At 45.2% G+C, this 27,933-nt stretch overlaps 1 protein-coding gene across 3 annotated transcripts in view; it reads left to right on the forward strand.

Moving 5' to 3' along the window:
- The first annotated feature begins 19,408 nt into the window (after positions 1 to 19,408).
- LOC130107008 (transmembrane protein 198-like) overlaps positions 19,409 to 27,933 on the forward strand; it is a 45,207-nt gene continuing 36,682 nt past the window's right edge. For all 3 annotated transcript variants that reach the window (XM_056273392.1, XM_056273393.1, XM_056273394.1), the window contains exon 1: positions 19,409 to 19,798. The gene's annotated coding sequence lies outside the window, so the exon portion shown is untranslated. The remainder of the gene's footprint in view (positions 19,799 to 27,933) is intronic.

A 27,933-nucleotide genomic window follows, 5' to 3' on the forward strand; every position in this document is an offset into this window, starting at 1 on the left:
AATGTCTCTGCCAAGCAACAGGAGTATGCCTGCATCCGGATCCAGGGGTGGGATCTCGTCTGCAATCCATTTCAGGTGCCTGTGGTGGCAAGCGGCATTGGGAGTTGGAATCTCCGACCGTTTGTTTGGGACCTGATTGCATCCGAGTAGTGTGGGGAGAGGGAAACTGACCTTCTCATCTGCTGATTCCACAGTGTAGCCCCAGGCTTTTCTGCCGGCTGTCTCCTTGAGTCCTGTACATGTCTTGAGTGTTTACGGCGATGTTTTGAGGGTGTACGGGGACTCATTACCTTGAAGATACTGAAGAACTCCGGTGTTGCCAAGGAACGGTTACTCTGCTCGTCCAGGATAGCATACATCCTTCTGGACTCCCCCCGACATCGTTGACTAGACAGATCTTCGAACATGCCCTAAGGCTCATTCCTTCTCCACATACTTCAGTGCAGTCAGATGTGACTTCCTGGTTGTCCACTTGTTCTCCCTCCCCGCCATTCTCTGAAGCAGGAGGAGACGACTTGGACTTCCAGGGAGCCAGGCCCAGGTGGAGTACTGAGGTGTGACGGTCGCTGCCACATTCGTTGCAGTCCACTTCTATGTCGCAGTCTCGAGCAAGGTGGGTTGTGGAGGAGCAGCCCCGGAAGCATATGTGATGGTCTTTGAGGAACTGTTTTCGCACTTCTAGAGTCTTCTCCCTGAAGCCTCTACATTTCTGCAGTGGGTGGGGTTTGTCGTGGATGGGGCAGTGCTTTCCAGGGTCAATATCTTTCTTTTGATCTTCAATTTTCTCTGTAGGAGACACTTGCATCTTGTGTACTGATATAGCTGTCTTCCCTTGTCTGTCTGACCTCTCATTCCTTTCAGGTGCTGTGTGGTATGGTGGGTGGTTGAAGCTGGGATCTGTTTTTACTCTGGCTTCCCTGCGGATAAAGTCAGCAAACACAGTGAATGGAGGGAAGGCTACATTGTTTTGTTGCTTGTATGTGGATCCAAATGATGCCCATTTATCCTGAAGATTGTATGGAAGTTTGTTGACGATGGGAACCACTCCTCTGGAGGTGTCCAGGTAAGACAGGCCGGGTAAGTAGCCATCTCTCTTTGCAGCTTCCACTTCTAGGAGCAGGTCACCCATGTCACGGAGCTTGTACCGGTCTTTCTGCATCACCTTTGGAAAGTCTTCAAGTTTATTGAAGAGAGCCCTTTCGATTGCCTCAGGTGAGCCATAGTATTCTTCCAGTCTCTGCCAAGCCATCATCAATCCTACCGGAGGGTGCCTGATGTTGACTGCTTTGAGCCTCTGTGCCTGTTCCGAACACTCCTTGACAAGCCATTTGATGAGAAGATCAAGTTCTTCTCCCGCTGACAGGCACAGGCCTGTGATGGCTCCGTTGAAGGTGGACTTCCATGCCCAGTAATTCTCTGGCTTGTCATTGAAATTCGTCAACCCTGAGGTCACCAACTGGCTCCTTGCAAGTGTCTGGGCTGACCGCTCTGTTCTGGTTATTATTATGATCACTGAGGGGTCATCGTTGATCTCTCTTGTCCGCTCCTCCGTCGTTCTGCCAGAGCAGCTCCATTTTCATGGGAAGGTGTCTGTAGAGTGGGATGGATGCAGCAGGCTGCTGGGTGTGACTTGTGATTTGGAGCTCATAATAAGGTGAGGCATGTGAACTGAATGGGTTGGACTTCAGGCTGGCTTGGTCCAGTACATAGTGTTCTATATGCTGAAGTTGTGTCTGGGGTGAGAGATGATTAAAGGCTCTACTGTCACGTCACTGACGGTTTTGGTCCATCAAACCTGACTCCAGTATTTCTGCTTCAATCCGTGCAGCATCCTTTTCTACTTGAAGAGCCTCTAGTGTGGCTTCTATGCGGACCTTTTCCACTGCTAGGTCAGCTTCCAGACGGGCCTTCTGTCATTTAAGTTCCATCTCCCCCTGAACATAGGCCATCTTGGAGATACCTGCCTCAGCCTTGGCTCGTGCTTTGGTGATGGCGAGTGATGATTTGAAACTACTTGATGATTTGGAGGAACGAGAACGTAATGAGTGGAGGTCCTCTTCTGTGGCACATCCTTCTAGCACTTCAGCATGTGCGCCTCCTTCTGCCATGGTGAGAGAAGATGTGTGGGCTCACTGAAGTGAGGACATCAGGAGAGGGTGTCGTGGAGGATTGCTCAATGCCTGTATGACGGTCCTTCAGTCTCTTATCCAGCCGCTCCCTTCTTACGGCTTGATGATATGCTGTTTTTTTCACTGTACTGGTCTCGGAGGATCTGAGCAATAACCCAACTATCCAGTCAGCTAAACTCTTCGGCAATCAATCATTTCAGGAGGCGGAGTGAAGTTTATGATGCTTACTTGCCAAAAGGTGAAAAAACATTGCGTGTATCAAGATGTAAGAATCAAGGATGGCGGATAACCTTTTGTGGCACACACGATGCACTGGTAAGACGGTATAACGCTTCCTGATTATAATTTGTCGGTCGCGAAGGAAGTACTTCAAAATAAAAGCCCGTCGACAGAATAAAGGTCTCAACATAAACAATGACTAACAGAGTCCAGAACAATAACAGACCTCACAACCAGTCATCACTTTACATCCAGTAACAATACTGTAGTTGTAACGCACCTCACAACCAGTCCTCACTTCCAGTAACAATACTGTAACACACCTCACAACCAGTCATCACTTTACATCCAGTAGCAATACTGTAGTGATAACACACCTCACAACCAGTCATCACTTTACATCCAGTAACAATACTGTAGTTGTAATGCACCTCACAACCAGTCATCACTTTACATCCAGTAGCAATACTGTAACACACCTCACAACCAGTCATCACTTTACATCCAGTAACAATACTGTAGCTGTAACACACCTCACAACCAGTCATCACTTTACATCCAGTAGCAATACTGTAGTGATAACACACCTCACAACCAGTCATCACTTTACATCCAGTAACAATATTGTAGTTGTAACGCACCTCACAACCAGTCATCACTTTACATCCAGTAGCAATACTGTAACACACCTCACAACCAGTCATCACTTTACATCCAGTAACAATACTGTAGCTGTAACACACCTCACGACCAGTCATCACTTTACATCCAGTAGCAATACTGTAGTGATAACACACCTCACGACCAGTCATCACTTTACATCCAGTAACAATACTGTAGTGATAACACACCTCACGACCAGTCATCACCTTACATCCAGTAACAATACTGTAGTGATAACACACCTCACGACCAGTCATCACTTTACATCCAGTAACAATACTGTAGTGATAACACACCTCACGACCAGTCATCACTTTACATCCAGTAACAATACTGTAGTGATAACACACCTCACAACCAGTCATCACTTTACATCCAGTAACAATACTGTAGTGATAACACACCTCACAACCAGTCATCACTTTACATCCAGTAACAATATTGTAGTTGTAACGCACCTCACAACCAGTCATCACTTTACATCCAGTAGCAATACTGTAACACACCTCACAACCAGTCATCACTTTACATCCAGTAACAATACTGTAGCTGTAACACACCTCACGACCAGTCATCACTTTACATCCGGTAGCAATACTGTAGTGATAACACACCTCACGACCAGTCATCACTTTACATCCAGTAACAATACTGTAGTGATAACACACCTCACGACCAGTCATCACCTTACATCCAGTAACAATACTGTAGTGATAACACACCTCACGACCAGTCATCACTTTACATCCAGTAACAATACTGTAGTGATAACACACCTCACGACCAGTCATCACTTTACATCCAGTAACAATACTGTAGTGATAACACACCTCACGACCAGTCATCACTTTACAGGCAGCCGGTTAAAGACAGGCTGTGCTATGCTGTAATTTTATTGATTTTATATGAATGTACAACTGGATGTCCAGTAGTGGAAACAGACTAAACCACTGACTGATTTATTTTTAACATGTTCTAGATACTATCACATTTGTGCTGAAGAATCAATATTAGATTTTATTTTATTAAATTATAGTATTGGACAAGAAACTCTTCTTCCAGTAATCAAATTGACATTGTAAGCAGTCAAGCAGTATGTCACCCGACTATTACTCTGTATACCAGGCACGTAGCCAGGTAGGTGGTTTTCGTGTCTGAACCCCCCCCCCCCGAAACCCCACGGCCCGTCTGAAATGGCACCAATAATTATTTAGTTATCGTTTTGATTATTTGTCACCGCCCCTGTAGCCTACTCATACACTGCGTCTATTGTGACTGACAGGCGTTAAACCTGTCAGTTAATTTGTTTCCAGACATGATGTATCTTATTGGTCTGTTTCGTAAAAGAAATAAAATCACAGGCTTTTGATTGGCTCAGGGGTCTGACGAGTCAGCTAAGCAACCTGCCACTGGTTATGCTAGCTAAATGGTCGATCTATAGTTTGCTTTTCAAAAGCAATGGAGCCGCCGAAAGCTACCTGTAAATCAGGCAAGAGCAGTAAAGTTAATATTCGTAAAATCAGTGATTTTTTTGTTTCAACGTGTCCCGACTCAAAAAAGAAAAAAAAGAACATTACAGATGATCTGGTCACTAACGTTTTCCGGAGCAAGTGTTAGCAGACCCGCCGTCCTCTACCTCGGAAACGTTTTCACACGACTTTGTGGATTATATTGGTGGGAAAATATCAGACGAACAGAGAAGAGAAAGATACTCACTGGACTGGACGGCCAATATCGGACAAACATTCCCTACAAAACTAGGAGGTAAACTACGTTTCCAACGTCATGGGATTGACCAGTTTAGCTGGCTAGTATACTCAACAAGGTCCGACGGTTGTTTTTGTAAGCACTGTGTTGCGTTTGCAGTCGAGCATGTGGGCAAGGGAGGGCACAGAAAAGCTGGCAAGCTAATTAATGTCCACTTCTCAGACTGGAAACATGCTTTAGAGACGTTCAAAGACCATGCACAAAAGGCATATCACAAGGATGCAAGTTTGAAAGCGGACAATTTCCAAATGGTTCTCAACAATAAAATGGATGCAATTTCACGGAGGCTAGTGTAACCAGGTTAAAATTAATGTTTTTATTTTATTTTGTTTGAGTATGAAATATCACCAAATCCTGTCTGTGTGCTGTTATTTGTGTTTACTACATTTTATTTTATGTCATTATTTACTTTTATGTATGTTTTGCAACGACCGTCATATACGTGTACTGTCGCTTTAAGAGAGAGGTCTTGTGGGTACACGGAAGAGGGAACGCGGGAGAGGCCATTTTTGTTTTGTGGGAGGTGTAATGAATGAAAGGTCACGTGTTTAACTTGACCTACTCACGGATGTACGTGCAGTGCGTGTGACGTATACAGGAAGTTAGAAGCGCATGTTATGAAGGTTGGATGTTGGATGAACGCTAGTAAAAGCTACACAGTTAAGAACCTACGAAGTCGGCTCGTTCTTGAATTATTCTTATGTCAGTAAGACAAGGCGTCTACGGACATTACATGGTGTCAGAATAGTCTGTGTATCTGAACACGAGCGGTCATGCCGAAGTTTAATCCGCCGAGTGAATTCAAGTTTGACTGCCCCGTTGAATGGCCGGAGTGGAGACAACGGTTTTCGCGCTTCAGGCTCGCGACAAAGCTGGATAAAGACGACGGGGAGATTCAAGTGAGTTCGCTGATTTATGCAATGGGCAGCGAGGCTGAAAAGATATTCAGCTCGTTTGACTTCGCGGCGGAGGGTGATAAAGTGGACTATGATATCGTACTGAAAAAGTTCGACGACTACTTTATTCCCCGCCGTAACATCATACATGAGAGGGCGTGCTTCTATCAACGTAGCCAGCAGCCAGGAGAGACAGCGGAGATGTACATCCGGACATTGTATGAGCTGTCTGAACACTGTGAGTTTGGGGACAAGAGGGATGAACATATCAGAGATCGTCTGGTAGTGGGCATAAAAGATAAGGTGCTCTCCCGTCAGTTCCAGCTCACAGCGGACCTTACTCTGGTGAAAGTCATTGAACAAGTGCGCCAGGCGGAGGCAATAACAAAGCAGCTCAGCCTCCAAGCTAACCAACCAGAGGCCCTGCTGGCTAACGTCAATGTTGTCCGATGGCGGGACGAACGCCAAAACAAAAAGGGCGGACAGCGTCATGGTGGCGGCAGTCCGGCAACCAACAAAGTAGACGAATGCGGGAGGTGCGGCAAGACGCAGCACACCGATGAGCGGAAGTGTCCTGCAACGAACAGTAAGTGCAACAAGTGTCATAAAAAGGGACATTGGGAGCGTGTATGTCACTCTAAAGCGGTGAGAGAAGTCACTGAAGAGGTTAAACAGCTGTACTTTCTGGGAGAAGTTGGCAAAGAGAGCAGTCAGGAAGATTGGACTGTTAGTTTAACAATAAGTGATGTACCAATAACCTTTAAAATTGACACGGGGGCTGACGCTACTGTTATCAACCAAGGGACATTTAAAAAGCTGAAGCCAAACATAAAACTGGGACCTCCTGACACATGCTTCATAAGCCCAGGTGGAAACATCAGCTGCATAGGACAGTTTCAAGCCACAACCAACTACAAGGAGAAACAATACTCCTTTCCAGTGTATGTGATCAAGGGGAGAGGCAGCTGTCTGCTGAGTCGTCCAGAGGCAGTGGAGATGGGTCTAGTGAAGCGGATGAATGAGGTCAGTGGAGTTTTCGGTTCAAGTGGACTGCTGAAAACAGACCCAGTGAAAATAGCTCTGGTGGAGGGTGCCCAGCCATACGCGGTGCATACCGCCAGACGGATACCGCTGCCACTTGTACCACTGGTTAAGAAAGAACTGCAGCGCATGGAAAATGAGGGCATTATCGAAAAAGTGACTCAGCCCACAGAATGGTGCGCCGCTATGGTGCCGGTGCTGAAACCGAACAAGAAAGAGGTTCGCTGCTGCGCTGACCTCAGGAGGCTGAATCGAGCGGTGAAACGTGAGAAATACGTGCTGCCCACTATGGAGGAAATAATGCCAAGGCTCGCAGGGTCAAAGTTCTTCACAACGTTGGATGCAGCAAGTGGGTTTTACCAGATCCCCTTGCATGAAGACAGCAGGGGGCTCACCACTTTCATCACCCCATTTGGGAGGTATGCTTTCTGCCGCCTTCCATTTGGTATAACGAGTGCTCCAGAGATTTTCCAGAGAAAGATGGCGGAAACTCTGACCGGGCTAGAGGGCACAGAGGTGTACATGGATGACATCCTTATACATGGAGAGACTGAGGAAATCCATGACCGGCGCCTAGCAGAGGCGCTGGGGGTCATTGAAACAGCAGGTCTCAAACTGAACCAAGCGAAATGCAAGTTCAAACAGAAACAAGTCCGCTTCCTTGGTCATATCATCAACGAGGCAGGCATCAGACCTGACCCGGACAAAGTGGCCGGAATAGAGAACTTTCCTCAGCCCCAGAACGTGACGGAACTCAAGAGGTTCCTCGGGATGGTGAACTATTTGGCAAAATACGTCCCAGAGCTGTCCACTGTAGGTCAGCCGCTTTATGGACTGCTTAAAGCAATGACAGAGTGGCTGTGGGGACCTGCACAGAACACAGCATTCCAAGACCTTAAAGCAGCACTCGCCACCGCCCCGGTACTCACCTTTTATGACGTCACTAAGGCTACGGTGGTGTCAGCAGATGCCAGCAGCTACGGGCTGGGGGGCGTTCTGCTCCAGCAGCACGGGGAACGCTGGAAGCCCGTGGCCTACTGCTCCCGACGGCTGAGTGACGCAGAGACAAGGTACGCACAGATCGAGAAAGAGTGCTTAGCCAGCGTCTGGGCATGTGAAAGGTTCGAGAAGTACTTGTTTGGTGTTTACATCACCATCACTGCGTCTCCCCGTCGCAGCAAAAACATACAAGAGGACGAGGGTGAACATTTGACAAAATGATTATCAGTGGTGGTGTTTATTCCCCATGGTGAGGAGCAGGCACGTAGCCAGGTAGGTGGTTTTCGTGTCTGAATCCCCCCCGAAACGCCACGGCCCGTCTGAAATGGCACCAATAATTATTTAGTTATCGTTTTGATTATTTGTCACCGCCCCTGTAGCCTACTCATACACTGCATCTATTGTGACTGACAGGCGTTAAACCTGTCAGCTAATTTGTTTCCAAACATGATGTATCTTATTGGTCTGTTTCGTAAAAGAAATAAAATCACAGGCTTTTGATTGGCTCAGGGGTCTGACGAGTCAGCTAAGCAACCTGCCACTGGTTATGCTAGCTAAATGGTCGATCTATAGTTTGCTTTTCAAAAGCAATGGAGCCGCCGAAAGCTACCTGTAAATCAGGCAAGAGCAGTAAAGTTAATATTCGTAAAATCAGTGATTTTTTTGTTTCAACGTGTCCCGACTCAAAAAAGAAAAAAAAGAACATTACAGATGATCTGGTCACTAACGTTTTCCGGAGCAAGTGTTAGCAGACCCGCCGTCCTCTACCTCGGAAACGTTTTCACACGACTTTGTGGATTATATTGGTGGGAAAATATCAGACGAACAGAGAAGAGAAAGATACTCACTGGACTGGACGGCCAATATCGGACAAACATTCCCTACAAAACTAGGAGGTAAACTACGTTTCCAACGTCATGGGATTGACCAGTTTAGCTGGCTAGTATACTCAACAAGGTCCGACGGTTGTTTTTGTAAGCACTGTGTTGCGTTTGCAGTCGAGCATGTGGGCAAGGGAGGGCACAGAAAAGCTGGCAAGCTAATTAATGTCCACTTCTCAGACTGGAAACATGCTTTAGAGACGTTCAAAGACCATGCACAAAAGGCATATCACAAGGATGCAAGTTTGAAAGCGGACAATTTCCAAATGGTTCTCAACAATAAAATGGATGCCATTTCACTGAGGCTAGATTCAGAGAGAAAAAAGCGAGTCCAAGAAAACAGAGAAAAACTCAAAAGCATCATTGCAACGTTGATTTTTTGCGGTCGCCAAGAACTCGCCCTGAGAGGTGATATTGATTCAGGACCAGTGACATTGAATGAGCCAACTCACAATGACGGAAATTTCAAGGCTTTACTCAGGTTTAGGGCTACATCTGGCAACACGGTACTGTTACAACACTTGAGTAAATGTGCAGCAAACGCTAGCTAGTGCAGTCCTGATGTACAAAATGAAATAATCAGCATAATTGGAGATGTGATAACAAACAAACTGGTGCAGAAAGTAAACTCCGCGCAGTGTTTCGCTGTGTTGGCAGATGAAATGATAGCTGTTTCAGGGCGGGAGCAGCTTTCTGTCTGTGTCAGATACGTGAACCAGCATGACAGCCAATATAGCATCAGAGAGGATTTTTTGTCCTTTGTTGATATCGAGAAGTTAACCGGGGAGGCAATCGCCAATTCAATTGAAAGTCAGTTGACAAATGCAGGCGTTGATTTACAGTTGTTACGTGGCCAGGGATACGACGGCGCATCTGTCACGAGGGGCCGTTTAAATGGTGCCCAAGCTAAAATCAGAGAGAAGCACAAGCAAGCAGTTTATGTGCACTGTGCCAGCCACAGTTTGAATTTGGTCCTAAACAAGTGCTGCACTGTACAAATGGTGCGAAATTGCTTTGGAATTGTCTCGGAAATCTGCACTTTTTTCCATGATTCGGCTTTGCGGTCTGCCAGTCTGCGACACGAGATGGAGCGTCTTTTACCCGACTGCAAGAAAACGCGACTGACGAAGTTGTGTGAAACGAGATGGGTCGAACGCCACGACGCAATATTTACATTCAACGAGCTTTTAGACCCTGTGCGATCCAGCCTGCAGAAAATCAGTGAAACCTTCACAGGAGACACATCTGTCAAAGCCACTCAGCTCTTTAATTCAACTGACAATGCAGAATTCATGCTGTCCATGAATGTGAGTGAGAAGATGCTTGCAAAAACCTACCACCTGTCCACCTTCCTTCAGAAGGAAAATTGTGACTTGGTGAGTTGCGTTTCAGCTGCTGATGCTGTTATTAAGCAGGTAGATGAGATGAGGGCTAACTCTGAGATGGAGTTCAGGCAGATTTTCCAAAAGACCTCTTCCCAAGCAGCCAAGTATGGGGTTGAATTTCGACCACGAAGAGGCGCGGACTGCAATGAGGATCCATTGAAGGCCTGTGAAAATCACTACCGGCAAAAGCTTTTCATAGTCATGCTTGACTTTTATTCATCACAGATGAAGGAACGCTTCAGCAAACACAGAAATGTGATCTCCAACCTCTGCTCCTTACTGCCATCTAAGGTCAGCATGCTGAACGACAGCTCAGCTCAAGCGCTCTCCAACCTGTATCCTGATGAAGTGTCACCGCATCTGGAAGTTGTAAAGTCAGAAATTGACACCTGGCGGGATAAATGGAAAGCTGCAACTTATGTTCCACAAAATGCCATTGAGGCATTAAATGCCTGTAACAGTGAGTTGTTTCCAAGCATCTTCAAGCTTCTCCGCGTTTTGACCACGCTTCCTGTCACCAGTGCCCATGTCGAGAGAAGTTTTTCCCGTCTGGGAAGGATCAAGGACAAAATGCGCAGTACAATGACGGAAAGACGGCTTAATGGACTGACATTGCTCTCGGAGCACAGAGACATTGTGGTGACGCCGGAAGAGGTACTGGACATCTTTTGCAGACAAAAAAGACGATTGGACCTGCTTTTATAAGGTAAGACCCACTTTTATTTATTAATGCATTGATGATTATCTATGGGCCATTAATACGTTGACATTTACCATACGGTTGGGTATTAGGCTATAGTATACAGTGTGGGAATTTTATTTACCAGTAGCTTTCGGCAGTGTTGCCCGACCCCCCCCCCCCAAAAATATGTTTCTGGCTACGGGCCTGGTGAGGAGAAAGGGGCGTTCGGCGACTCCGTGCTGATGAGTTCAGAAGACCAGAGTGTGCTGCGTCCCGGAGCGGCACCGCGGCGCCTGCGGTCTGAAGACACTCTGCGCTGAGGAGGAGGAGACAGTGACGTGCTTCCTAAGCTGTACAGTGGATGACAAAACACACCTACCGCCTGTTAAAAATGTATGCAGTGTTTTATCTGTCCCTACACCTGTTCTTCTGTGGCTCCTATAATTTAACAAACCGTTTCTTGTTCGAGGCTAATGGGTGGTACATGTCTGGTTTGTTAGGTTTGTGGGTAAAACGAACGAAGCGGCAGCCAACGTGATTTACAACGTCATTTCCGGTCTTTCCTTTATCTCTTCCTACCAAACCCATCACCACCATCACACGCGCACAGCAGCAGCAGCAGCAGCAGCAGCAGCAGCAGCGGGGAACGTGGTTCAGACTTTTTAACCAACGTGCACCACGGCCTCATGGGAAGGACTCGTTGCCATGGTGACAGAGACGCCTATGGAGTCAGCCAGAGGAAACGATAAGCTGCGGCAGTCTGGCTCCCATGCTATACATGCAAAAACACAGGCTGGAGTCACGTTTGCAGATGGCTACCTCTCCAAGCATCCTGTACCTTGTTAAGTGGTCTTGTTAAGTGGTCTTGTTAAGTGCTCTATATACGTTTTAAATGGGGGGTTTTTCCATATCGTCACCTTCTTAAAATAATGGCCTAAGTCATATTTTCAAGTTTTTGCGAAAAAACAGAATAAACTGACAAATTTTGTTTCAGTTTCAGTTTATTCTGTTTTTTGGAAAAACTTGAAAATATGACTTAGGCCATTATTTTAAGAAGGTGACGATATGCAAAGCTGAGTGCGCCTCCACCCATTTGATAATCAATCAGTCAAGCTGCATTTTATATAGCATTTTTCAAGCCGCAACAACCACTCAAAGCGTTTTACAATGACATAAATAATGATATATAAAACAATATATAATATATATATATATATAATTATAATATGACTAATATAACCATATAAGTTAATAAGCATTTTATGAGGACTTATAAGCTATTAACTAACACATATTACGTGCACTTAATGTAAAGTGTTACCAATTAAACATGAAAGCGTTATCAGCCTCTAAACACATCTAGTTAATGAACTACAGTGTCCGGTGGATGAGTTAAGTTCACTTCCTCTACCCAATCAATACCTGGGTCCAGGGACGCCGCTACACATGCGCTCTGTTGCTCAGACTGAGAGCAGAAGTGGCGAAGAGGAAACTCGTGGTGGACCGTCCTGCAGGCTGCTCTGTGGCATGCAGCCCTCAGCATCACGACAAACACGAAACAGCGGATTTACCGACTACCGTGGATGTGCGGGGACTTTGGTGTAGGACGGATTTAAAAAACAAAAACAAAATTCACACGCCGCCCCATTAACTATCAATTAAGCATCAGCTAGTCCCTCCATGTTGAGCGTTGGGCTGATGTGTGAATGCAAACCAGAGCGTCTGCAGCTTGACTACCAGCTCCCAACGCTTTGTGTGAAGTGAGAGATTTATTTGTAAACCAGTAAAGAAAGAGCATATTTAAAAGCGTCTGGGCGACCTACAGCTAAGAGAGCTTTGTGCAGTCAGCGCAGATGAGACCAATAAGCAGATGTTCAGCAGTTCGGCTGAAAAGTGAGAATGCTGAACCAAAGAAGGTGAACCAGTCCACACAGCGTGTATTGCCGCAATCAGTAATCAGCCACACCTTATTTGTCATTTCACCTCATGTGTATACTCGCGCACATGAAATGAAACGAAATGCCGACCCCAGCCCACAGCCCCCCCCCCCACAGCCTCCAGCCGACAGCAGCACAACACAGAGAAAAACACATCAACAACACACAAAAAACCTACAAAAACACACATAGCCAAACTAACACATATATCCACAAAAAGAAAATAAAACCCCCACTGTAATGAATGAAAGGTCACGTGTTTAACTTGACCTACTCACGGATGTACGTGCAGTGCGTGTGACGTATACAGGAAGTTAGAAGCGCATGTTATGAAGGTTGTATGTCGGATGAACGCTAGTAAAAGCTACACAGTTAAGAACCTACGAAGTCGGCTCGTTCTTGAATTATTCTTATGTCAGTAAGACAAGGCGTCTACGGACATTACATGGTGTCAGAATAGTCTGTGTATCTGAACACGAGCGGTCATGCCGAAGTTTAATCCGCCGAGTGAATTCAAGTTTGACTGCCCCGTTGAATGGCCGGAGTGGAGACAACGGTTTTCGCGCTTCAGGCTCGCGACAAAGCTGGATAAAGACGACGGGGAGATTCAAGTGAGTTCGCTGATTTATGCAATGGGCAGCGAGGCTGAAAAGATATTCAGCTCGTTTGACTTCGCGGCGGAGGGTGATAAAGTGGACTATGATATCGTACTGAAAAAGTTCGACGACTACTTTATTCCCCGCCGTAACATCATACATGAGAGGGCGTGCTTCTATCAACGTAGCCAGCAGCCAGGAGAAACAGCGGAGATGTACATCCGGACATTGTACGAGCTGTCTGAACACTGTGAGTTTGGGGACAAGAGGGATGAACATATCAGAGATCGTCTGGTAGTGGGCATAAAAGACAAAGTGCTCTCCCGTCAGTTCCAGCTCACAGCGGACCTTACTCTGGTGAAAGTCATTGAACAAGTGCGCCAGGCGGAGGCAATAACAAAGCAGCTCAGCCTCCAAGCTAACCAACCAGAGGCCCTGCTGGCTAACGTCAATGTTGTCCGATGGCGGGACGAACGCCAAAACAAAAAGGGCGGACAGCGTCATGGTGGCGGCAGTCCGGCAACCAACAAAGTAGATGAATGCGGGAGGTGCGGCAAGACGCAGCACACCGATGAGCGGAAGTGTCCTGCAACGAACAGTAAGTGCAACAAGTGTCATAAAAAGGGACATTGGGAGCGTGTATGTCACTCTAAAGCGGTGAGAGAAGTCACTGAAGAGGTTAAACAGCTGTACCTTCTGGGAGAAGTTGGCAAAGAGAGCAGTCAGGAAGATTGGACTGTTAGTTTAACAATAAGTGATGTACCAATAACCTTTAAAATTGACACGGGGGCTGACGCTACTGTTATCAACCAAGGGACATTTAAAAAGCTGAAGCCAAACATAAAACTGGGACCTCCTGACACATGCTTCATAAGCCCAGGTGGAAACATCAGCTGCATAGGACAGTTTCAAGCCACAACCAACTACAAGGAGAAACAATACTCCTTTCCAGTGTATGTGATCAAGGGGAGAGGCAGCTGTCTGCTGAGTCGTCCAGAGGCAGTGGAGATGGGTCTAGTGAAGCGGATGAATGAGGTCAGTGGAGTTTTCGGTTCAAGTGGACTGCTGAAAACAGACCCAGTGAAAATAGCTCTGGTGGAGGGTGCCCAGCCATACGCGGTGCATACAGCCAGACGGATACCGCTGCCACTTGTACCACTGGTTAAGAAAGAACTGCAGCGCATGGAAAATGAGGGCATTATTGAAAAAGTGACTCAGCCCACAGAATGGTGCGCAACCTACAGCTGACTGGAGCCAGCACTTGCCACCTGGTTGTATGGACCCTTTCTGATCTCATCATCCTGCCAGTGCTGAAAGACCCAACATGGGCACGTAACATAGATGTTCTGGAAACATTTTACAAGGATATTTTCCTACCAAAAATTCTGTAGAGACCCTAGGGACATGAATGAGGAACTGGACCTAAGGGTCTTTCAGCACTGGCAGGATGACTACACTATTATACCCCACTACAACACTATTCGGAACACACACAACACATTTCATTGCACACGGTAAATCTCATTGCAAATTTGCATATTTAAATGTTGTATTCATCATATGGTGATCCTCTTCTTTACGTTGACAGTAGTTTTTGCACTATGCATTTTGTTACCAATGTTGATGTTTTGCACTTTATACTTTTTACAGTGACATTAGTTTTTGCACTATGCATTTTTTTACAAATGTGTTTTGATTAAAAAAATCAAGCAGTGTTCTTAATTCAGTATTACTTTATTAAAAGTATAAATACATGAATCTGATTCTGCTTACATTTATTCAAGTCATTTCATGCTATTTCCCGAAGAATTGGTGTTTGTAGGTTGGTAAGACACACGCACACTTTCAGTATTTTGTTTATGTTTTTAGTGAACCGATATGGGATATTGTCCAAAATGTTGAACAATTTCAACCTCTGAATGGAGCGCTCCACATGGATCCTAGCACTGGATATGAGTTTGTTTTTCTTAACTTCTTCTTGTGTGAACTGTCCATTAACAAGGAAAGACGGGATGTTGAGTGAAACCCCCTTCTGGCAAGATGTCCCGGATTGTGAAGCCTTTATCTGCCATCACCATGTCTCCTAGGCGTAGATGATTGAGAACTCCAGAATCTAATGTAATAGCCTTGTCTGAGGCACTTCCACCATAATAGTCACTGACAAATGTTATCACTCCATTAGGAGCCACACCTATTAAGGCTTTGTGTGTGGTCCGTTTTTGTACTGGCTCCATAAATGATTCTGTTTGTCAAGCCTCTCTGTCCTGGAGACTGCTAACTCTGTGCAATCGAGCACAATCCTACAGTTAGGAAACGGACGGAAACACTCTGGCAACGATGCCTGGTTCTTCTCTATGGACGGGATGTTGTTCTCAAGCATACCAACATATAAAATGTCATACAGGGCACTGACAATGGTGATAAAAATGTTGGTAACTGTGGCTGTACTGCAATTAAACCTGGTTGCAAGGTCTTCATGACCAGAATTAAGTTTGAGCTTCATCAAAGTCAGTAGCAACTGATCGACTAGTGGCATAGACTGGACTGTCCAATTCGAATGACATTGTAGCTCAAACTTAGATAAGAGTGCTTCCAAAACCAGGACGGTAGCAACATCTGGTAAGCCAGTGAAATATTTTACTTTGACACGATTGGAAGATATTTGGCTGAAGGAAAAGGTCTGTTTTTGTTTCTCCAATTCTCTTTTCAATTTTTCATTCTCTCTTCTCAACATGTCAACCTCTATCTCTAGCAGTGCAACACTGTTAAAAGGGTTGTCTGAAGTACGAGGGGTGTCTGCGGTTGGGTTGTCTGAAGTACCAGGGGTGTCTGCGGTTGGGTTGTCTGAAGTATTAGGGGTGTCTGCGGTTGGGTTGTCTGAAGTAATAGGGGTGTCTGCGGTTGGGTTGTCTGAAGTACCAGGGGTGTCTGCGGTTGGGTTGTCTGAAGTATTAGGGGTGTCTGCGGTTGGGTTGTCTGAAGTACTAGGGGTGTCTGCGGTTGGGTTGTCTGAAGTACTAGGGGTGTCTGCGGTTGGGTTGTCTGAAGTACTAGGGGTGTCTGCGGTTGGGTTGTCTGAAGTACTAGGGGTGTCTGCGGTTGGGTTGTCTGAAGTACTAGGGGTGTCTGCGGTTGGGTTGTCTGAAGTACTAGGGGTGTCTGCGGTTGGGTTGTCTGAAGTACTAGGGGGCTCTGCGGTTGCAATGTCAGAATTTTGTAATTCAAGTTCATTTGTCCCTTCTTCACCACTGGGAGGGAGTGGTACTGTTTTTCTCTTCTTGTGTGGAAGGCTGAGGTGGCCTGGGAAAGTCTTCCCCTCGTTCCAAGCAAAACGTGATGGGCCAGCAGCTTTGCCATTTGGAAAATGCCAACTGCACACCCTTGAGCAGGGGCTTGGTGTAAAGCCATCACGCCTGTAAAAAAAAAGAAAAGAATGAGAGATTTAGAAATGATTGGCAATGAAAACTTGAAGCTGCATTGTAACCTATCGTCTGCCCTGGATTTGAACAATTAAAGTGGCATTCTTTAACTTTTTTCGATAAAAAATAAAGTTGATTTTGGTCAAGATTTACCACTATCTTTCACTGAAGGAGGTAACACTGTACTAATTCAGCCTATTTCCCATTCATGAAATCTTAAGCATCTGCTACAATGCCCATTTTTGTGTCTGTGTCTGGTTAGACACAGTCACAAACATGGGCATTGTAACAGATGGTGAAGGATTTGTGAATGGGAAATAGGCTAAATCAGTCCTCTGTTACCTCCTTCAGTGAAAGATAGTGGTAAATTGTGACCAAAATCAACTTTATTTTTTATCAAAAAAAGTTAAAGAATGCCACTTTAACCATCAATTATTTAAAACACAATTTCTATTGTGTTAACATACTCTACTGTAAAGATTGTATAATGATATTATACAAACAGTCTACCATACAGATTGGGCAAGTTATATTGTATTCACATACTATACAATACAGATTTTTTTTGGGGGGTTGGGGGGGCAAATATTATAGCCTTTTCATAGCCTTTTCATAAAGGAAAGGTTACATAGTAAGGCTTTAGAATTAGATGTCAGTCTCCCTACAGAAACATTATTTTTTGTAGATATGAAGTTTCATTGTTTGATTTATATGGGAAAAGTCAGAAGTGAAACTACTGTAACAAAACAGGCAGAAACAGCACATTCACCTGGACTATCTAACGTTATGTACCCCTGCTTATTCATGCATTTACTCCAAGTCTCTTTAATGATAATCCCCTTGAGATGCATCATCTCGTTTTAGATAATCATGGGCTAACAATGCATAGAATAATGCAGTTTTCCGAGTGTGTAGCTGACATAATGCTTGCTTACAGTAACTGTATGTCTTCACAGACAGGGTTGTAGTAGTAACAACATAAGTGGCTAACCGATGCTTGTTTACCCCCCACTACACTCTGATTAAAGCCTTATTGAGCAGAAAAACATATGGAAAAGCACATATATTGATCCTCGCTTGTTGAATTAGCTAAAAATCTAAATACCTGTCTAGTATGTAACGTGGATTTCGGTAACAAGAGGGTAGCTACCGGTAGTAGCTAGTCTGCAGTGCAGGGTAGCTAGTCTGCACTTAGCACAAAAGTCGGCGCCAAACTTCGATTTTCAATGCATTTCTTCAATAGCAACTTACCGTATTAACTGCAGCCACCTCTTCTTATCTTTATCTTTCGGAGGAAAGCGATAGAAAGACAGTTTGGTCTCAGTTTTACTCTCTGATCGATTTAAACAAAGGGGGACACAGCAGTGAGGCATATTGTCAACAAGTCGATGGAGCCGGAAGCAAATTCGCGCGCGCGCGCCTACGCAACAGGGACGTGCCTACGTCATAGCTTAAGACGCGAATACAGCGCCAGCTCTCCCAGCCATCAAACGAAGACAAAACTTAGATGCAGACGTGGACAAAGACCCTGCATGGACGGTACTGGGGGAGACCGCCGCAAAGGTGAATTCGCGCCGCCATCTTCTCACACCGGAAGCGGATATTGACAGATCTGAAGATGGCGGCGCAAATTCACACATTACACACATTTATTTAGCCTACAGCGGTATCTTTACTGAAAAGTGACCTCCTCCGATTTGTAATTTGTGATATTCGGCTATACAAATAAAATTGACTTGACTTAATTTAAACTTACTGCAAGTGTCCCCACCCTTATAAACTATACAGCGGCATAACGGCTGAAAACGATCTGTTTCATATGCAAATTGCCGTGATCATTAATTAAGAGTTACCATGGCCACAGTGGCGCCCCCAAAGGGTGGCCAGGGGTGGCCACGGCCACCCTGATACTATCCCTGGCCCCCCCGCTGCCCCCCCCAGCCACGAGTCGCATATGCAGAATATGCTTCTGATTATGCATAAGATGCTTCTATCTGATATCTTACATTAGGTGCTGTTCATTTAAATCAATAATGTATATTTTTCTTAACTCTCATATTGACAGTTTTCAACTAGCCTATACAGTACACTACAACAGCAGCATAGAATTCCCCAAATTCAGTCATGGCTTTTGGTTTTGGTGTGCCACCCCAAGATTTTCAGTGGCCCCATTTGCCCCCCCTATGAAACATTTCTGGGGGCGCCACTGCATGGCCATGTGTACTATTCACAGAGGATTGGGGAATGGTTGTAAGATGGTGACAGATGTACTGTCGCGAATTCGGGGCTCCCGCACCACGGGCGACTACGTTAACCAGCCGGCTAAAGGGTCCGACTCGTCGGCCAGCCAAGCGAGTGTACACACCCGTGGTCGCTACAGAACTCTTAGTTTAGCCGTAGTTTACGGTACCAAACAACAAGACGGAAGGCCCTGACATGTCACGTGTGAGCAAGCCCATCCTTGCAAATAAGATCCATTCCGACCATGTTGGTAATGAATGAAGGAGTGAAAGCGGCTCCCCGTCAGAGTCGTGGAGGACTCAGCACAGTGTCAAGGCTGCTCCTTTACTCTCCATCACTGAAATGCAAAAAAAACAAAAAACAAAACACAAACCATACAAACTTATTAAAAGCTGCAGAGATGTGTGGAAGGGCCTGACAGATGACCAGTTCCTCTGTAAAAGTTCGGGGCGGGTTGTTTCCGCTGCGCTGATATGGCGTTAGGTGTGGGGGGGGGGCTGCGAGGGGAGGGGGCGTTTCAATCTGCGGGCTGAGCGCAGGAAGGAGGGGAGGGGGGCCGCCTAGAGGAAGGTCGCTGCTGTTCGGATGAAGTCGGTACTGTACAGACGGGGAAAGTTTGCCTGTTGTGTAGTTGTTACTCATGGATGAGGGAACAACAGCTCCCAGACCAGTTCCGTGAGTCAAAGAAGACGAAGAAGAAGAAGAAGAAGAAGAGGAGCTCGGAGAGACGCGCCTCAGCCCTGACGCGGTCCTACCAGCCATGCCTTTGTTTGCTGCCTCGCAGAAGCGGCGGAGTTTGGGAGCAGCCTGACGGACGTTAAGTTTGCAGAAAACCGGTTTTCCTGCCGGGGATCCGGGTCGGGATCTGAGCCGGAGCCCAGCGGCTTTCCTGTCTGCTGCTCAACAAAGCCGCTACGTTCCCAGCTCCGGACGGAGGTCGTCGGTAAGAAGTTGGTTTTTTGTTCGTTTGTTGTTTTTCCAGCCACAGGGGTTTGGTTAAGCGTTGCGTGTGCTGTAGGCGAACTTCATGTGTGTAACGTGAGCAGGCAGACCAGCCTCTCCTCCCAAGCAACTCTTACACGGCATGCTGGCGAGTTTCCTGGGCTGTTAAGCGGCAACAGCCCCACTGGACAGTTATTATTATTGTTATTATTATTGTTGTTATGTATCAGACGTGCGCAGCGTTAAGACTGCTCCCACGCGCAGCCGTTAGAGTCGCCCGAGAAGGCGGCAGTATCCTACACAGGCCTGCAGGATGTTGTCCCCGAAGAGCAGAAAGAACTTCGGAACCGTGCTGGTGGATTCTGCCACACTTAGCGCCTCTGCTTTCTCCTGTGTAAGTCAGTCCTTGTGTGTGTACATACGTGAAGGTTGTTCTGTTGTGGTGTTGTTATTCTATGGTAAGCACACTGAGAGAGCCACCAAACCGGAGTCACATCCCATGTACGTGCACACCTACATGGCCCATAAACGTGGCTGTGGTTCTGGTTCTGGCTGTGGACCAGACAGGATCTGTCGGGGATCCGCAGGTCGTCGTGCAGCGTCCGGCCCGGTGGCCGCTGTCTGCCGCTCCCAGCGCGGTGAGGTGGAGACCATAAGAGGGTTCGGCCCAGTCGTGTTCCCTGCTGGCGCCTCTTCGCGTTTTTGAGACGGAGCTGGAAGAGCGCGATAGCTGTTTTCCCTCATGGCGTCCTCACAAACCACAGAGAAACCATGAGAACATTCACAGGCACGGAGAAACAACTTTTCTTCGGTGAGCCGGAGCTTCGTGTTCCTCCGGAGTCGTCGTGTGGCCCGGAGGCTCTGCTAGGTTCCATGCTGCAGTGATCTGGTTTTGGGGAGGGCAGCATGATGATAGCCTAGAGGTCCACTTCTTTACACAGAAGTTTTACCACGTCTGTAGTTAAACCCCGTCTATGCAGCCCATCTACTGCCTGCTCTTTAACTAGTCGGCCAGCTGGCAACCCAGAGAGGAAACCCATCCCTGCCCCGCACAGCACCAGGCAGGAAAACACAAGGCAGGGATCGGTTTCAGAAGGTGTCTGCTGCTTATTGCTCGTGCTGTTTCTTAAAGTTACCTCTGGAGTCCGAGAATACAGTGTTCTACTTTTTGTGGAGGTCTTTGATTTCAAAAGTTGCTAAAGCTGCACTGATTCATCAGTCACAGAAGATGTTCAGAAGACCCAGCAAACAGTACAGCAACCAGTACCGATACCAGTACAACCAGTACAGCAGAAGAACTGAAACGTTTATGTTTCAGAAGACTAAGAAAAGCTCCAAGTTGTTGTCAAGTTAATCTCGTACTGTGTGTGTGTGTGTGTGTGTGTGTGTGTCTGTGTGTGTGTGTGTGTGTGTGTGTATGTTGCAGGCAGCAGCATACTTTCAAACCAGTGCATAAGTTCCCGTGACATCTTTTCATTCTCAGATTGTGTTACTGAGATCCTCTGCTCTCCTGTCCACGTCTTTACTAACATAGGATTATATAGGATAATATGATATAGGTCCATACAGGATAATATAGTATAGGACCATATAGGATAATATAATATAGGACCATATAGGATAATATAATATAGGATAATATAGGATAATATAACATAGGACCATATAGGAGAAAATAATATATGATTATATAGGATAATATAGGACCATATATGATAATATAATATAGGACCATATAGGATAATATAATATATGATTATATAGGATAATATAGGACCATATAGGATAATATAATAAAGGACCATATAGGATAATATAATATAGGACTATATATGATAATATAATATAGGACCATATAGGATAATATAATATATGATTATATAGGATAGATTCTCTTAAGTAATGACAGTCCCAATGACCAGAACATTCACATTATTAGTATATGGTTTCAGAGTTGGCCTGTTTACCCAAGTGTGTATTTGTTAGTCGTGTAGTCTTCCTAATTAAAATGCCTTTTTTGTGCAAACACTGGCTTGAAGGTTGTCTTCTACAGCTTGAATAGTGACTTTATACATTAGAACAAAAGCATCTTGCATATTTATGTAGCCTATATTTAGTGTGGACCAGATTATAATGGGCCTGTATTTGGCCATTCAGTATGACTTGTCATATAGTGGAAGTGTGGGCCAGAGGTGTTAAACCTTACTGCTGCAACTTCACTATGATCCAGCACACAGATCTGGGACCAGCACGCCCACGTCAGTGTTCAGTATGTGCATGCTATTGATTTGCTTCTCGGCCGGCTCATCGTGTTGGGGGGAGCGGTCACATAGCTGGAGAACTGTTAAAGGGCTTGAGACAGCTGCACAGCATTCCGTGCAGTTGCCCTCAATATTGCCTGCAAAACTTTGCTTTTCTTATGACTTTCAGTAGTCACAAGTGAGGAAAAAGTACTTGAATGAAAATGGCTTGATGGACAAAAATGATGACAATAAAAAAGAAACACACACACATACATACATACACACACACACACACACACACACACACACATATATATATAAATTCAGTATATTGGTGTGTTTAAGACTGCTTGTCATAAAAGAGGAGCATTGATTTTCTTGGAATTAGCTCATTCCATATTTGATAATTGTTTGTTGCAAAGCTAGTATCCAGCATGCTTCACTTCTCCATCTGCATTCATTTCTGTATGGGAAGATACAGATAATAATTAGGAAGAAGGCTGCCATTGTCAACATGCAGGCAAATGCCATGCCGCAATGCCGTATCAAAAATCTCCAAATCTCCATAAAAGCTTCAAAAGACCAGCAGATTAGCATTCTAGCCACATGCTCATGCTGCTCATGGCTCCTGCCACTTCCCCCCATGTCCAGAAGAAGGAAAGGATAGGCTTTGCCAGTGTAATCCACCCTTTGTTCACCTCTCTCCATTCTTGCTAAGTATCTCTATTTTTGACAGAATGCAGTGTGAAGTTCTGAGCTAGACATGTGCTGTTCTGTGTTATCTGTGTAAGAATTCCCAGTCAGTTTGTCTGTTAATAAGTGAGATAGGATGAAGAGGAAGTGTGGTGGCTCTTGGTCACCACACTTCCTCTTCATCCTATCTGTGATTGTGTTGCATCATGAGTATAAATGCATTGTGCACTATGCTCTTCCTACTCGCAGGGGCAGGGAGGTCTCATGTGAAAAGAAGACTGGGTTTCATCTGAATGAGTTGCCTATAACGTAGGGCTGTACTTAATATTTTCACTCCAGTTTCCAAAGGCTGTTGGTCAGTGTTGGTGAGGTAGATTCAGAGCTAGGAAGGGATGAGGCTACGTGGGTGTTGGAGATGTTCTAACAGCATGGCAACCACATAAAACACCAGTGGTTCTGAAGGTACAGAGAAACATGGACAAGCATCCGTATCCGTAGACTACTAATAGCACTTTAAACACAGGTGTGTGTGTGTGTGTGTGTGTGTGTGTGTGTGTGTGTGTGTGTGTGTGTGTGTGTGTGTGTGTGTGTGTGTGTGTGTGTGTGTGTGTGTGTGTGTGTGTGTGTGTGTGTGTGTGTGTGTGTGAATATATTTAGGCTATATTGTTTTTTTCCTTTGGCAGGAAACGGGGTGTTGAGAAGATGTCTTAGAAAATGACATATTTGCAACGTTGTGCTTGGGAAAGCCCTGCTGGAGGTGCAATTATTTTACGCTAGTGGCGGACAAAGAGGGTTAATGACTGCTTGGAGCTGCTGTAAATGACAGAGTTGAGCTACAGTTCCATAGACTTATATATAGACACCGCGTGAGGGCCAGCACCGCTCCATCCGTAGACAATAATGACTCGCCTCATCTCATCTCATGCAGCGTAACGATCAGAGTGTCATCAGTACGTTGATGTTGTCAGATCATTTGACTTTAGCGTCCTTTCTTTGTCAGCACAACCATGAGAGAAGATAAATGTGAACTCAGGAAACGTAAATAGCAAACAAATTTTAAAATGAGGGCCTCAAGGGGCTGGTATGCATTCATTGTTTTGCTCAAGGACACTTCAACGGGGAGTACTCTTGCTGACACAAGAACTTATACATGGTGACGGCTGATCACACTGGCAACCAGCAGATTGTTGCTATCACGTTATGTTCCATCGGTATACACATTTTTACACGCTTCTCCCTCTTACTAAAATAAGATCTACACTTAACCACACCCCATTTATACAAGCTGTTCTTCACCACAAACCCCTAACGGAGCGCTGTGTACGTGGCCCGCTCTACTGTACAAAATATGCACAGTCCATGTGGGTAAATCCATGCACTGGAGGCATGTGATGCTTATGAAAAGCCATCTCATTTTGTTCCCGTTCTCTTTCTGTAAGTAGCTCTCTACAATCTCCAGTTGAAAGGCCCCTGTTGTTTAGACTAAAGTAGGAGGCAGCCGTGAATTTGAGGGATTAAGAGGGAAAGGGAGGCTCGAAATACTTATTAAAACCATGAAGACACTTGAAATGGCATTCAGTCTCTTGGCTGTGGGCTGACTGACAATATGAAACATATATCCTGATTTTATTGTCGATATCTGCATATTCCCGTGACTGCCATTTTTAACATTATGTTTTCTTTTTCCCAAAGTAAAGACACATATGGTTCTCGCTGTGTTGGAAGTCCTGCTCTCTCACCCTGTCTATATGATATATGATGATGATGAAGATGATGTGATATATGTTGCTTGTGTACTAGCTGCAAAGCAGTCCATCAACAGTGTATTGAGATTTGTAGGTCTCCCTGAAGTGCAGATAAAAGCTGTACACGTGTGAATGGGGGGGGGGGGGGGGAGACACCAGCAGTGCTGGAAAAAGCATTTCGACAATATTATGCAATGGATGAAGTGGCTAAAGGTGCTGAAGTTCCCGTTCTTACACTTTCTTTTTTTTTTAATAAATGGATTTCTAGTTTTTCCCCTTATCCCACTCGATTAACCCAATGGCATATGGCCGGAACTCTTTTCCAATAACTCCCCTGGCTCACGTTTCCACAGGAAGGAGATAGTCGTAACACCAGCTTCCTTCAAACTCGTGTCAGCTGCTCTCGCTATTTTACACGCTGAAGCCTCTTCGCATGGATTGCATCACCTTCAGGCCGCAAAGGAAGCGTAGGGAGAATGCTCCCAGTTGCTTGGCTGCAGGCGCCCGGGTGGGCCAAAGGGGTCGCTGGAGAACGACGAGTCTCCGAACACTACACCGATCTACACCCACTATCCCTTGGGTAAGGGTGGCCTAATGAATGCCTTACCCCGTGGACGCTCTGGCCGTGACCGGTTACGGCGAGTCTGGGATACGAACCTCCCAGCCACATGACGAGCGGGCTGCAAGAACAGCAGTTTATTCCGCTCGGCCACCAGAGCGGCACCATTCTTACACTTTCTGAATGGTGACGGTTCCTAGCCATGCATCGGAGCTCAGACTAGTTTATGAGCCTTATCCTAACATGACAAGACCCGGTCTGTTTCAAATTCTCTGCCTGCCTGCCTGTCTGTCTGTCTGTCTCTCGCTCTCTCTCTCTCTGCTTTGCATGCTGGGAGGTTGGGTGTGTCAGTGTGAGTGAGGGTGTTGAATGAGCTTGCGTATTTTTTTGTAGTACTTCACTGTTTTTCTACTGCTTTCACTTTCCTTTCTACGTGGTAAGGTAAGAGGACATTTTCTCAAAGATACTTACAAAGATTTTTAAACAAGTACATGATATGTCGGATTTACATGATATGAAAATGATATAGGAACATGACAATCTTATCCCCAATCCTGTTCTCTTGCTGTTCTCTAGCTGTTCTCTTCTCGCAGCGCCTCTTTTTAACAAATGTTTTGACATGTGAAGTGGAGCAGAGCAGAATCCAAGTAGTTCAGGCAACAATCCGAGAAATAACTTGTTTTCATAAATGTGTATGCTTATAATAATGGCACTGATCGTTTGAGATTGTTTAACAAACTGAAAGACAAACTTAAACAGTTTAATAGCAATTCAGTACTAGTAGTGGGAGGAGACTGGAATTGCACTGCACATCCTACAGTTAACAGAAACTCAGAAGAGCCTCATCCACCGTCAGCTTCATTTCTGAGCAGTGTGATCGCAGAAAATGTCCTCATGGATGTTTAGAGGAAACTTAATCCAGCAGCAGTACACATGGGCGAAAGCTGTCGAGGGTAGTGTGAGGGCCGCCAGGTTGGATAGGATTTATCTGAATCAAACGTGTAACAACAGGTTAATTAAGTCCACAATATCACCTTTTAGATTTTCAGATCACCATTTAGTAGTGGCAGATTTTTCCTTACAAGTTCAATTTCGACACTGTCCCTACTGGCGCTTTGATGTTCGGCTAACAAATAATAAAGCTTTCTGTCAGTTCTTCTCTGACTTCTGGAGTCATTGGAGGCTGAGGAAGAAAGATTTTGAGAGATTAGCTTGGTGGTGGGAGGTAGGATAAACACAAATTAGGATTTTATGTCAGCAATACAAAAAACATTCGATATAGAGAAAATCTGTTTTGAAGAATTAGAGAAAGAAATTAAGCTATTTAGAAGATAAGTGATTATTGGAAATAATGGCAATAGAAGGACAGTAGGAGGATGGCTTTAGGTAGGTTTTTACATGAGAAAGCAAAGGGTGCTTTAATCAGAACTCAAATCTCTACCATCAAAGATATAGATGCTCCAACGTCTTTTTTATTTAAACTTGAAAGAAAAATTGGAAAAAAATAATGTGATGATACATCTCAAGCTTCCAAATGGGGCAATAACAACTGGTCCATCAGAGATGAGGAAGTTGGCCATAGACTTCTACGGTAGCCTGTTCAATGTGAAGAACTGTGACTCTTGACTGTGTGGAGGAGATACTGGAGAGACTGCCTCAGCTGGATGAAACACAGGTAGCCTCGCTGGAGTCTCCCATCTCCTTTGATGAGATGTCTGCAGAGGTTCAGCAGCTCAACCTTGGCAAAGCCTCTGGAGTTGATGGACTTCCTTCGGAGTTTTACAAGACATCCTGTACATGAAATATTTAAAGACTATTTGGATTCTGGGACTTTATCTTTGAGTTGTAGAAGGGATGCCCTAACACTGTTACCCAAAAAGGGAGCTCTTGACTTACTGAAAAACTGGAGACCGGTTTCAGTGTTATGTACAGACTATAAAATAATTGCAAAATGTCTTTCAAATAAACTCAAAAAGTGTATGGATACTGTTATCCGTTATAGCAGGATGTACTGTGTTCGTGACCGTACAATTAAGGATAATCTGTTTTTGATACGGGACACTATTGATATATATATAAGCTCCAGGAGCTGAACATTGGCCTGCTTTCTATAGATCAAGAGAAGGCTTTAGATAGGGTGATCATTGTTATTTGTTCAAAACACTTGAAGTTTTTGGTTTTGGGGATAAATTTATTTCATGGATCAAGTTGCTGTGTTCTGGAGCCAGTTTTCTGTTAAAGGTAGGAGGTGGATTCAGCCGACCTGTCTCTGTTCAGAGAGGTATAAGATAGAGTTGTCTGTTATCTGGAATGCTGTACTCCCTGGCCATCGAGCTTCTTTTGATTCAGCTCAGGCAGGGTCTCCTCTCAGGGCTAACCTTTTCAGAGAACATCACTAATTCAGTTATTTTATCAGCATACGCTGACATTGTCACAGTTTTCATAACAAGTCAAAATGATTTAAAAATTCTGAAACAGAAATTGGCCTGATACGAACAAGCTTCTTCCGCAAAAGTCAACTGGTCAAAATGTGAGGGTTTATTACAGGGGGAGTGGAACAATAAAGAGAAGCCAACATTACCAGCTGGGCTGCAGGGGAACCCAGAAGAGATGAAATGCTTAGGTGTCTTTCTGGGCTGTGACTACTTTCTGAGAAGAACGTGGGCTTGAAGAGCTGCAGGTGGGCAGGAGGTAGATGCCATCTTTGGAACCATTGGCTTCCCTCTCCACTTCCTGCATTCAGTGCAAGTCCTCTGATGATGCTTGATGGCCTGTCTCCCGCGCAGAACCCAGTACTGGCGCCTGAGCTCGGTGAAGACCCTATCAGGCCCTGGGTGGAGTAGGCATGCATCCACGTCCTTGATGAGGAGTCTTGTCACTGCCCGGCAAGGATCAA

The sequence above is a fragment of the Lampris incognitus genome, chromosome 2, assembly GCF_029633865.1.
Source record: "Lampris incognitus isolate fLamInc1 chromosome 2, fLamInc1.hap2, whole genome shotgun sequence".
Lineage (NCBI taxonomy): Eukaryota > Metazoa > Chordata > Actinopteri > Lampriformes > Lampridae > Lampris > Lampris incognitus.